The 12,927-nt window shown below is 40.9% G+C and overlaps 1 protein-coding gene across 11 annotated transcripts in view; it reads right to left on the bottom strand.

The window, feature by feature from the left end:
- LMO7 (LIM domain 7) overlaps positions 1-12,927 on the bottom strand; it is a 202,709-nt gene that overhangs the window by 63,612 nt on the left and 126,170 nt on the right. The window lies entirely within an intron of this gene.

The following is a 12,927-nucleotide window of genomic DNA, read 5'->3' as shown; positions in this document are numbered from 1 at the left end:
AAATGGAGACAAACATTTAACTTAGCTTTCAAAGAATCCATGAAGACAGCTACGACCATTCCTTCCCATAAGATAAACATGAACTGAATGAACATTTGGCACAAACTCTCACCCTACTGTGGAAATGTAAATTGGTACAACTACTTTAGTACATTTGGTAGCATCTATTCAAGCTGAATATACAGTATATGCATATTCTATGACCTAGTACTTCCACTCCTCGATATATACCCAACAGAAATGCTTACAGATGTTCACCAAAAGTCATATATGAGAAACTTTATAGAGGCACAATTTATAATAGAAATAACTGGAGCTACATCTATGTCTTTAACAGTAGAATGGATAAATTATGGAATATCCACACAATGAAATATTCCATAGCAATGAGAACAAACCACCTGCAGCTATCTGGTTCAATCTGACAAACAATGGGAAGTAAAGGAAGCCAAATAGAGCACAGACTGTATTATTCATTCAAGTCAAGAACAAAAACAGGCATAACAAGGAGTCAGGATACTGTTCGCCCTGGTGGGGGAGGATGGAAGTGACTGGAAAAAGGTGAGGGGCTTCTAGGGCGCTGAAAATTTCTTATATTTTGATCTGTAAGCTGGCTATTTAAGTGAGTTCCATCTCTAAAGTCTGTGAATTGTACACTTAAACTACACATATAGAAAAAGATACATGCTTCAAAAAAGCAAATAAATTTTACAGCCCAAGTACTTAAATCCTAGCTTATCTCTTAAGTAAAAAAGAAAATCATCTTGTAAAAACAAAATCAACATTTTTCAAAGAAGTGGGGGGAAAATAAATCATTAGAAACTGACAATAAAAAAAAAAAGAGTTATATTGGGAATTCCCTGGTGGTCTAGTGGTTAGGATTCAGCGCTTTCACTGCCATGGCCTGGGTTCAATCCCTGGTTGGGGAACTGAGATCCCGCAAGCCACACAGCATGGGCAAAAAAAAAAAAAAAAAGTGATAAAATATATAGCCTCTTTTTATGTTAATGACCAACAAACACACTTCAGACATTAACCAAAGCACAAAGAACCATCAATACTCAATGAAAAGGATACATTAGGCTGAAAATCACCACATTCTTAACAGTCAATGCAAACCACCCCACTTTTCTCAGAAGTACACTGAGGGCAGAAAGAAGAGGAACAGAGCTCTCTTGGACCCCTGACCTCCTTTCCACAGCCCTCTCTAAAGGTTCCTAATCCATCACACTCATTTACTTTGTATTATGACAAAGCAATAATTGTAAACACAAGGTATGGCCTATTTTGGAATAAACGCTCACAATAAGCAGTGACCTTGGCACTATAACCTTTCCCTCATTTCACAATCCCTTCTGCATATGAGCATTTATAACATGCTCTTGAACAAAGGGACACACATGCCGGCCAAATTGCTGTTCTATCACTGAAATGTAATGCCAGGAATTCAAGTAGTCAATGATTTGCTGGAGTCCATAGAGGTCAACTTCTGACACACAACAAACACATCTCATTGTATGCAAGTCAGTAACCAGGCGGCTCCTTTCCCTGCTGTGGCCACAGGGCACAACCCCAAGGCCTTCCAAATAGAGCAAGCGTGAGGGCAGAGGAGAAGCTCCTGGTATCAGTCTCTCTATGACCATCCAAGATATTGCCTAACCCATCAGAACCGAAAATAAGACAGTCTGATCTACAAATAGGCTAATTCCCTTACAACAGATATTTCAACAGTTGACATGGTATAATTCCATGTTCAGAAGCATGGTCTTTGGGTCAGATGTAGGTCCCATTAGCTATGTTCATCTTAACTCTTGAAGCTTCCATCTCCTTCTGGAGAAACTGCAAATAATGGCCCTTATTCCAGGACATCATAAGAAAAGTACACAGGCATTTAGCAGAGTCCCTAGCCTCATGGTAAGTGCTCATCAAGTAGCAATTACCACTAGACTGTAAGCTATGTGAGGGCAGGGCCCAACTTATTTACCAAGCTACCCACACAGGCTTCTTAGTGACGCCATGCTGGACTCCAATATTTAAGTTGCAACCAGCCTGCCTGACACTCCCCATCTGTCGTCCCTGCTTTATTTTTGTATTTATAACCATCAACTGCATGCATTCGTTTATTATCTGTCTCTTCATAATCCAAAAGGAATTTTTGTGATTTTATTTACTGCTATATCCCAAGTGTCTTAAGACAGGGTCTACCACCTGACAAGTACGTTAAAATATTTTATTAAAAACGCCTAGTACATGGGACTTCCCTGGTGGTCCAGTGGTTAAGACTCCATGCTTCCAATGCAGGGGGCGTGGATTCGATCCCGGGTCGGCGAACTAAGATCACATGCCACTCGGCGTGGCCAAAAAACACAAAAACCAAAACAAAACCTCTGAGTTTTCTAAGTTAATTATTTCCATAATTTTATTTTAAATGCCTAGCACAGTGCATGGCACACAGATGTTCACCAATACTAATCTGAACACATTTATTTAGCTTACAGAAAGAAATGTAAGTCAGCAAAAGAAAGCCTGAAATGATAAAAGCTCAGGAGATTCCTATGAGATGTCAAAGAACAGTTAAATTACATTAGCTTACTTAAAACATCCAATTTTGACTCCAACTGTATTGATACTCATAACTGGGCTTCTTTTTTAAAGCTATTTTCTTTAAAATTGCAATAAAAGGAATTCTTTATAATCATAGATCAATAACCCAAAAAAGGCACAGGTTCAAAAACAAAGGGCAGCTTCAAAGTGCTGAGTACAAAGATTAAGTGGTGGCCTCTGGGATAAAAAAGCTTCCCAGCAGAGCTCTGAAAGACAAAGGCCAAAGAATCCAAACCTTCCTTGAAACCTAAATTTACCATAAAAAGGGACAGAGATGAAACATTAATAGTTTGAAAAAATGACTATGTTGAATATGTTGCTAGCCTTCTCTGTGTATTACACGCTAATTTAAATATTGTTTAATATTCAGGAAATACCAAGTATGATGTAGATATCATCTTCCACTCTGTTAATGGAAAAGCTCTGGTAATTCTTCACTACCTGACAAAGGACCAGAAAACATGTGCTCATCACAGAGCTCTAAACTTCCTGCCAGAGGCCAGGAAGAAAAGAGCCATAAACCCTCAAGTAAGCCCATCAGTGAACAAGATCCATCAGTAACCACCTTATCCTAACTTCAAGGTATACTCAGAGCCAGGAAACTCTAGGTCTGATCCTTTCTTTATTCAAAGCTGTTTTAAAATACTCGTACAAATCCTCCATCAAGGAGCACCAACCATCTCTAAGGAAAGGACCAGGGAAATAAAATCCATGTGGATGCTCTGGCTCTCATCAGGAGACCCCATTCTTCCCCCAAGGCAGCAGCGTGGCTAAGAGGGCAGGCTCTGGAGTCAGACCTCCTAGGTGTGATTTCTGGCTCCACTTTTGGGAGCTGTGAGAATGTGGCAAGGCTTATCTAACTCTGTGTCTCCATAGTCTCACCTGGAAACCACATACCCATTTCACTGGGCTTAAGACAGACATTTGAAAAGTACTGAACCCAAGCAGATCAAGTAAAGGAGACACTTCAAGACTATCCTCCAATTACTCACTTCAACCACACAGTATGGTGGAAGGGAAGTGGCGAGAGAACAGGCAAGTTTCCCCACACATAGTATTTTCCCCCAGAAGAGACATTTCTGTGACGCACAATTCAAGACACTCTTTCATGTTCTGCTTTCCTTTCCCTCTTTCTCTGAAAGGCTTTGAACAAGAAATTGTTTCTAGAATAAGGTCAAACAAAGAGCAAGGCAAACTAGTGTGGTATGACCGTTGTTGGCCAAACATCCATGTTGGCCCCAAGCCAGCCCTCCTCGCCCGCCCTTTATCTACCAGGGACTGCCTAGGCCAACACCCTTCAATTTTCCAAAAGCTCAAAATCTGAGGGAAAAAAAATGTGCCTACATGGCCGAAGTCTGTCTATCTCATATCTGATAGCATAGTTTGGGAACAGAATGTTAAAGGATGAGATTCTAGTTTTATTATAGTTTGGTGTAGCCAGTTGTAGTCTAGGGCTTCATCAAAAATATTTCCAAAGACGTTCTGTTTATCCAAAGAGCTAACGCTGGGCCCACATGCATGCACCCACCTCAGCCTTTCATAGAATCTCTCCTGGTGGACAGCAGAGAGCTGTAACCACACCTGACTCACAGGCCTGGCTAAGAGCTGCCAAGCTTCCAATGTTCATATATAAGTCACCTAAAGCCACTCACAGAGCCAGTCCAGCAGATCAAGGACAAAGAATTGGAGGAAAATTCCCCCCAAATAAGATAAAGCTTCACAGAGCTTGACACCGACTCCCAATTCTCTCTTTATGTTCTTCCTCCATACCTTTTTGTTTTTTTTTCTTCTTCCATATCTTGATACACCTTTTCCTCAAGGTACCAACTTCTTCATTGGCAGCACCATAAGCTCAATCTCGTCATGTTCTGCCCTAAGATCAAAATCCCTTGACACTGAATTCTTCATGCTCCAAAATCATCCTTCCTCCCTAAATCCCAGCCCACACCCTGCCCAATCCAACCTCGGTGAAGATCAAATACAGTTGTCTTACCGAAGCATCATACAAGGAAGCGTGTGATGAAAAACTCATGCTGGAATTTCTGATAGAGTGGGAATATCTTTGTTCCAGATACCACGGGGGAAGACTCCCTACATCCTAACAGGAGAGATGAGACATGTGGTACCACCTGCCACTACCCCAGGCTTCTCTGGCTACAAGGAATCTGGAGTTCAATAAGAGACTCAAGCATAACTTCCTACCCCACCCGGTCTCCTCCCTGCCATACACACTCACCCCTCTTTCTATCCCTAATCCTACAGCCCCGATCATCCCCTTTTCTTGGCCTCAAATAAGCTTTTACCTTTGTTCCTCAGAACAACTGCAACTCACTGGGTGATTATGTCCCCAAGCATCCACTTCCTGAGGCTACTTCCCAGAGCAGGGCGTGGACCCAACCCTTCCAGAGTCCGTTCTAACCCTGCCCTGCCCTGCCCTGCCCTGGGCAGCTTCAGCTGACCGGGATGTGCTGCTTGGGAAACGGGGTTGACATCAGAGAAGCTGGGCTCACACAATACTTGGTCCTCCTCCAAGCCACTAAGTAATCCCTGCCCTCCAGTTGTTGCTTATGTAGTCTGGCCACCTGTTCACAACTTTTAAAAAAATGTCAAGAAATGAGGTCCTGGATCATGATTTCATAAGCGGTCACCAGTAGAAAAAAGTGTGTGGACTGTATCTGCTTTCAATCTGTCAGGTATGCATGAGGTTAGGGAGGAGGCGTGTGTGTGGCCAGGGGAGACGGTTAAGACCATTCAAAGCAGATGCCCTTCTCATTACAACCGCGGCATCGTTTTCTATAAGAGACAAGACGGTCTGCCTCCAAACGGGAGGAAAGGGTTGCTCAGGATACTGAGTGAAATTTTAAGACGCAGAGTGACATAATAATTTCTGATGCCACTGTCGCCGAGGGAAGGGCCTGTGTTTATTCCAAATGCAGGAAGTGAAGAAGGAATTTAGGAATCTATCAGGTAACGGCTCCTTTTTCTATTAACAGACATTTTTATTCATGGAAGCTCTTCCTTTGCATTACATAAAATAGAGCAAACCTTTCTCTAATGACTGGCAAATAGAAGGAGGAAGAAATGTGTGGATAAAAGTTAAAGACGAATTCTTGGAATACTGCACTCAAAAAGTAAGCTGCATTTAAAAAAATGAGGTTGAAATTCTTCCTTTCCTCCCACCTTCATCCCTAAAAATGAAACTGTATTCCATTTGACAATCTGCCAGTAATGTGAGACACATGTGACTCATAGCTTTTAATCTGCCATTGCTACAAAATGCAGCTCTACCTGACTGTGGAAATTGTAAAAATGGCACTTGAGAAAATAATACCAAATCTGGAGATAATTAGTGAGCAAAAACAGATAAACGATGATTTCTGTACTTACCTATGTGAGACAAAACTCTTGGAAATTCAACAGTTTTTGCCCTAGGAACATAATGCTTATTCCAAACATGACAAATGAGTAAGTACCCTCTCGTTAAAAATCATTTCTTATTAAATTTCACACCCCACCCACACAGTACTAAGAATAGCTAAGTTTCACTTGAAGAGAAAGGAAAAAAAAAACCCACATGCGTTCGAAGACACTGGCACATGGTTCCACTTAAATAATGAACCTGAAGAGCTGCTGCAGGAGCTAAAAAGTGGGGTTTTTTCCTAACTCTCTCAACCACAGACTTTTTCCAAATCTTCTTTTCTACTTTTTGGAGTATGTTTGCTATTACATAAAACTGATTTCACAATTTGAGACTCACACATGTATATCCCCTGTTAGATGGTAACCCAGAAACAGACAATTCCTGAATACAGAATTTAATATCCATGATATATGCTCCGTGTACTAAATGGAGTTATGACCTTCAATTATATAAAATGTGCTGGGGAGAGACTACAGGGGGTGTCAATTACAGGCCTACCCATCATTTTACTTCTGTAGGTAACAATGCCAGGTAGCAGCAGCAACGGGAAGAGTGGGCTTGGTTTTAGACATGGGAAGTTTGAGACACATGACAAAGTAGAAATGTGAAGTAACTGGTAATTAGACATACAAGTAGGATGTTCAAGCTAGAAATCTAGGTTGGAGATATAATCTGGGGAGTTGTCAGCATCAAGATTAAGTGTAAAGTCATGAAGCTACAATGAGACACCCCTAGAAAATAAGTGTAGATAGAGAAGAGGTCTAGGGGTTGAGGGCTGGGAAACCCAACACATAAGGGCTAAGAGGTAGAGGAGAAACCAGCAAAGCAGACACAGAAGGACCAGCCAATGTGATGGGAGTGGCACGCCAGAGGGAAGGAGACCGAGATGGAGGGAACAGTCAAAAATGTTGTTCAGAGGGGAATGAGGATGAGCGCTGAGGAATTACTGCTGTATTCTTTTCTTAACCCTTATAATATCTTACACACATGTAATACACACTCACTCAATTACTAATTACTTCTCCTCAAAGGAGAAAAAGAAAGAAGTATTAATATCAACAAAAATCCTGTCAAAACCACTGATGTTCCTAAACATACAATTTAGGAGAATACTGAGCTAGATGGCTCAGGTGCCCTTCCAGACTTCTGAGCCCACACTTAGCAAAGCCAACAAGAAATTCAACTATAGGTATAAATCTTCTTGTCTTTAGCATCATGATATTGGAATAATAATGTGCCAGGTGAGGAATTTTCCAAGTCAGTATTTGTCAAACTGTGTACCATGAAGCATGAGAAACTGGCAGATTGAATGGGGCTTAAGGTCTAAACTTTTTACAAAGTGTTGCATATTTTCTCCTTAACACATAACAGAAAATTGAAGTTGTGAAAAGCCCTACAACAAGAGATCTGTTTTACTTATACTTTGAAAAATTCACTTTCTCATAGTTTTTGGCAGAACAGTTACTAAAATCTTAAGGAATTCTGGTATCGATGAAGTATTTCCCAATTGTGTTCTGTTTAAGTCCACTTTATGCTTTAATTGTATCATGCATATTAATAATAATTACCTTTATTAAGCACTTTATATTAATCATTACGTTGACCGTATTGCATTATTATCTCCTTTAATCCACACAACAATCCAATGATTTATAGATTAGGAAATTGGGACTCCAAAGGCTTAAAAACTTTCCCAAGGTCACAAAACTATTAAGACTTGATGTGATCCATGCTTGCCATACACTAAAAGCCATGGATTAAGACCCTGTTTTAGTATTAGTGCAGTCACCCTTTCTACCTTAATATGTTTTTAATAGTTTACTTCTTTCTTAATCCTGAAAAATAATTGTCTGTAATATCCTTGAGAAGTATAAATGTCTCTCAATATCCTCTCCAAGTGTTGGTTCAAAGCCTATCTATAGCAGCAATAATTTCCTGCCTAAATCTGTCTCTCAAAGACAATGGCAGAAGTTCCCCCTTACCTTTTCTGGCAAAATTTAGATTTGTACTGTACTATCTTGCACATACAACCCGTTACGGGATTCTGCAGATGGAAAATTGCCAAAGCATTTTTTAAAGGACTTCCTTCTGAGTAAATGAAATATATCACAATAATTCTCGTAGTGAGAGAAATGCAAGGCAGAGATTACCTGTTCTTATCACTGCTAAGCCTTTATGAGTGTGGTTTCTTTAAAGCAAGTACCCATCGAATATAAATAAGATTATAAATTAAGCACAAGCAAGATTAAATGGGAAAACATTTTGGTTAGCCCCCTGAAGGTACATTTTCTGATCTTAAAAAAAAAAAAAAGGGCTTCCCTGGTGGCACGGTGGTTGAGAGTCCACCTGCCGATGCAGGGGACACGGGTTCGTGCCCCGGTCTGGGAAGATCCCACATGCCGCGGAGCGGCTGGGCCTGTGAGCCATGGCCGCTGGGCCTGCGTGTCTGGAGCCTGTGCTCCACAACGGGAGAGGCCACAACAGTGAGAGGCCCGCGTACCGCAAAAAAAAAAAAAAAAAAAAAAAAAAAAGCTAAATCTACCTTTAGGTTTGTGAAAATTAAACAAAATATATTTAAAGTGCCTAGCATGTAGATACTTATTTTCTTTCTGATGAACATGAAAGCATAAGGTGTAAATTATTAGTAGTAAGTTATTATATCATTACACCAATTCCTTAGCTGTAATTTATATTAAATGTGCTATGTGTGTATAGTACAAACCAGTATTGACAAAGTAGTGCATACCAAACTATTGATTCATGCTACACATTCAAAAGTCTCCATATTGCTTTTAAGTACATTATTCTCCTTTGCCTATAAGTGAGACTTGTTTCAAAATTTTAATTCCACCATGGGAAAAATCAGCACCACGGCCCCCTCAAAAAAATCCCTAGCCCAAGTTTTTCATAAATCATTTTTAGTCCTAAATTTTGCCTGTTCTAGATTAGCCTCTCTTATCTTAGTGTTTTTTTTTTAAAAAAACACCAAATTTTTCACAACTATATTTAATCCAAAGGTTCCTAGGGGCAATATATATTTAGAACAGAGTTTCTTGACAATGTTATCCTTTGAACCTTACAATTCTTCACTGCGGGGGATTACCCTGTGCATTGCAGGATGTTAAACAGACCCCTGGCCTTATTCACTAGACACCTCGCCTCACCCTAGTCAAGACAATTAGAAATGTCTCCAGACGTTACTAAATATCCCCTGGGGCACAAAATTGTCCGACGTTGAGAACCACTGTTTTAGAGGATATAAGAATTTAACTTATTCCTCTTCATAAAGTATACTCAAGGTTCCATGGGCCTAAAATTAGCTGAAACCAAAACCAATCTCATGAGTAGTAAATGAAGTCTGAGGAGTTGACTCACTCTCCAAGAACGACCAAATATTAAATTAAAAATATATTATGACTTATCTTCCTTGCAATTTGTATAAAGCTGCCTGTCTTTCATTAGAGAGTTAACACCATGCATCATTTTAAAATTTCCATTTACATATACCGCCTTCCATAGATGTGCCATTTCCTTCTTAGCCTTCCATATAATGCTTCAAATTTCGGAATCTTATCAAAGTATCACCAATCACTCTGTATAAATCATTGAGAAAGAATGGACATGCTTCAAAGGAATAACATAATTGGTTTTCAAATTCAGATTAATAGAACACTGCCTTCTTCAATTAACTTTCAAGTTCAGTACACATTCAATCCCGATGTCCTTCAGAGTAGTTTACATTTCTTGCAATCAATTTCAATTTTCCCATTTTCTGTGAATACCTTTTTGAAACTTCCAAGACTAATGAATCTAGTGAGATTTTTCTTCTTCTTTCTCCCCTTCACCATATTTAATCTAAACCAAATTCAAATAATACTTCCCAGGCAACTTTTCTCAGATATGCCCTTTATATTCCCACTATCACCAGTTCAGAATTTAAACTAAATAAGTCTTCGTAAGTGCATGCATCATCTAATCCCCGAGCCTGTTCATCCTTCCACATGCTCTCCACTGGTGAAGGGCCCCAAATTTCAGAGTCAGAAAACTAAGGCCTAAGCCAAACAACATCTCCCTCGAACACTCACTTCCCCACCAAACAAATCCTATCAATTCTAGTCTCTAAATCTCTCTGGAATTCCTTGCTTCTTTCTCAGATGTATTTCCTGTCTTCGATCTTCCCCCTGGTCCTCCTCCTCCCCAGAGATTCCTGAAGAATCATCCTAAAATGGAATCCTCTCCACGTCTCCTTTTTTTTTAAAATAAATTTTTTTATTTTTTATTTTTTATTTTTGGCCGCGTTGGGTCTTTGCTGCTGTGCGCGGGCTTTCTCTGGCTGCAGTGAGCGGGGGCTACTTACTCTTCGTTGTGGTGCGTGGGCTTCTCATTGCGGTGGCTTCTCTTGTTGCAGAGCACGGGCTCTAGGTGCGCGGGCTTCAGTAGTTGTGGCTCGGGGGCTCAGTATTTGTGGCACACGAGCTCTAGAGCGCAGGCTCAGTAGTTGTGGTGCACAGGCTTAGTTGCTCCGCGGCATGTGGGATCTTCCCGGACCAGGGCTCGAACCCGTGTCCCCTGCATTGGCAGGCGGATTCTTAACCACTGCGCCACCAGGGAAGCCCCATGTCTGCTATCTTGACATTCTTACCTCTTACGGTTTATTTCCCTCAAGTAAAGTTGAAAACATAGCATTCACATTCATCATCTGCCCACTCTCGGTCACCTCGTTTCTTGACCTGCCCCAGCATAAACCCGACACTTTTTCTATAAAACAGCTCTAGAACTCTCTCAACAGCCCTGATCTCTCCCACCTCCACAGAAGAGACAACAGGAGGTTTTCTCTTCCTAGAAGGCTCTTGACTGTTCTCCCCCACTTTTGAATTGTTCATCCTTTCAGATTAAACTCAAATGTCACCAGCCTCTGAAGCCTTCCTATCTTCTAGAGGTCTCTCTCATGTGAGCCCATGGGTGCTCCGCACAGAGTGCTTTTAAAACATTCCATTAAATTATCTTCCTAGTCTCTCCCACTGGACTGTGAACTCCATGAATTCAGAAACAGAATGCTGTTCATCTCTGGCTAAGTACTTAAAATATAGGCATTAAAATATTACCATTAAGGGCTTCCCTGGTGGCGCAGTGGTTGGGAATCTGCCTGCCAGTGCAGGGGACACGGGTTCGAGCCCTGGTCTGGGAGGATCCCACATGCCACGGAGCGGCTGGGCCTGTGAGCCACAATTACTGAGCCTGTGTGTCTGGAGCCTGTGCTCCGCAACAAGAGAGGCCGCGACAGTGAGAGGTCCACGCACTGCGATGAAGAGTGGCCCTCGCTTGCCACAACTAGAAAAGCCCTCACACAGAAACGAAGACCCAACACAACCATTAAAAAAAAAAAAAAAAATATATATATATATATATATATATATATATATATATATATATATATATATATATATATATATATATATATTACCAGAAAGAGGAGATTGATCTTCAGCCTCTTCTAAAAATCTATCCTACCAATCACCTAGAATCATTTTTAAGGGGCCATTTACTCCCTCTCATCTCCACTAAATCCTGACTTCAATTCTTATGCTTTATCTTGAACTTAATTTTAGTTACATCCCCATTTCCATCTTTCAGCCATTTCCTGTTGCATCTCACTCTATTCTGACTTTAATCAAACAAGTCTAACACAACAGGACCTGTTTACTTTCACTCCAGAGCTATATATTCCATTCCTTCAGCCTAACATGCCCAGAATCTGTCACACATTTAACTCTTAAATGTCAATTTCCAGGAAACTCCCATTGGACATTGCCAAGTCCCTGATACACCATCACTTTAGAGTCCCAATCGCTCATACAAATATAGAGCCATACCATTATTCATCCACTTATATCCATTACTGACGTTAATAAAATACATTTTGTGTATTTGTCTACCTACCTCCAAAGGACCTTTGAGGACTATTTTCTTTCCACAAACATTATTCACATACAGTTGACCTTTGAACAGTGCTGAACATGTAATACCATAGTACGTATTTAGTGAAAAAAGTCCACGTGTAAGTGGACCCTCACAAGTTTAAACCTATGTTGTTCAAAGGTCAACTGTACTGGGGGTTTTCCTGAATATCTATACAAGATGGAGTAAAAATATTCTTAGGGTAATAATGTCACATACCTTCTCTTTGAGTAGTTCCCATTGATTTATCCCCTAAAACAGAGGTTCTCAAACCACGGTCTCCAGACCATCAGTATCCACAGTACCACAGAACTTGTTAGAAATAAAAATCCTCAGACCCTACTCCATACCTCCTGAACCAGCAACTCTGGGGTTAGGAGTCCAGGAATCTGGGTCTTAGTGAGTCCTCCGGGTGATTCTGATGCATGCAACTGATTGAGAGTCAGTGCCCTTGAAATATATACCAAAGTTAAAACTACAGCTTAACTGAGCTACAGCTTCAACTAGTTTAGGTACTTCTCTGAAGAAGGAAGTTAAACTGAAACATAATTCCTCTAGCCTTACCCAACTAGAATTAAAAACAAACAATAAAAAGCACAAAGAAACTCAGAGTTAAGTGAAAAGCCTGGAACTGCTGCCAATGATTTTCAAGTGTTGACTGAAAAACGTCAATGTGTTTCCCTGGGCTTGCGTGGGCCTAAGAGAGCACCGTAAAAATGCACTCGAGGGCTTCCCTGGTGGCGCAGTGGTTGAGAATCTGCCTGCCGATGCAGGGGACACGGGTTCGAGCCCTGGTCTGGGAAGATCCCACATGCCACGGAGCAACTGGGCCCGTGAGCCACAACTACTGAGCCTGCGCGTCCAGAGCCTGTGCGTCCAAAGCCTGTGCTCTGCAACAAGAGAGGCCACGACAGTGAGAGGCCCGCGCATCGCGATGATGAGTG

Source organism: Mesoplodon bidens (genome assembly GCF_964165515.1).
Source record: "Mesoplodon bidens genome assembly, chromosome: 17".
NCBI classification, from domain to species: domain Eukaryota; kingdom Metazoa; phylum Chordata; class Mammalia; order Artiodactyla; family Ziphiidae; genus Mesoplodon; species Mesoplodon bidens.
This window is presented reverse-complemented; position numbering and strand designations above follow the sequence as displayed.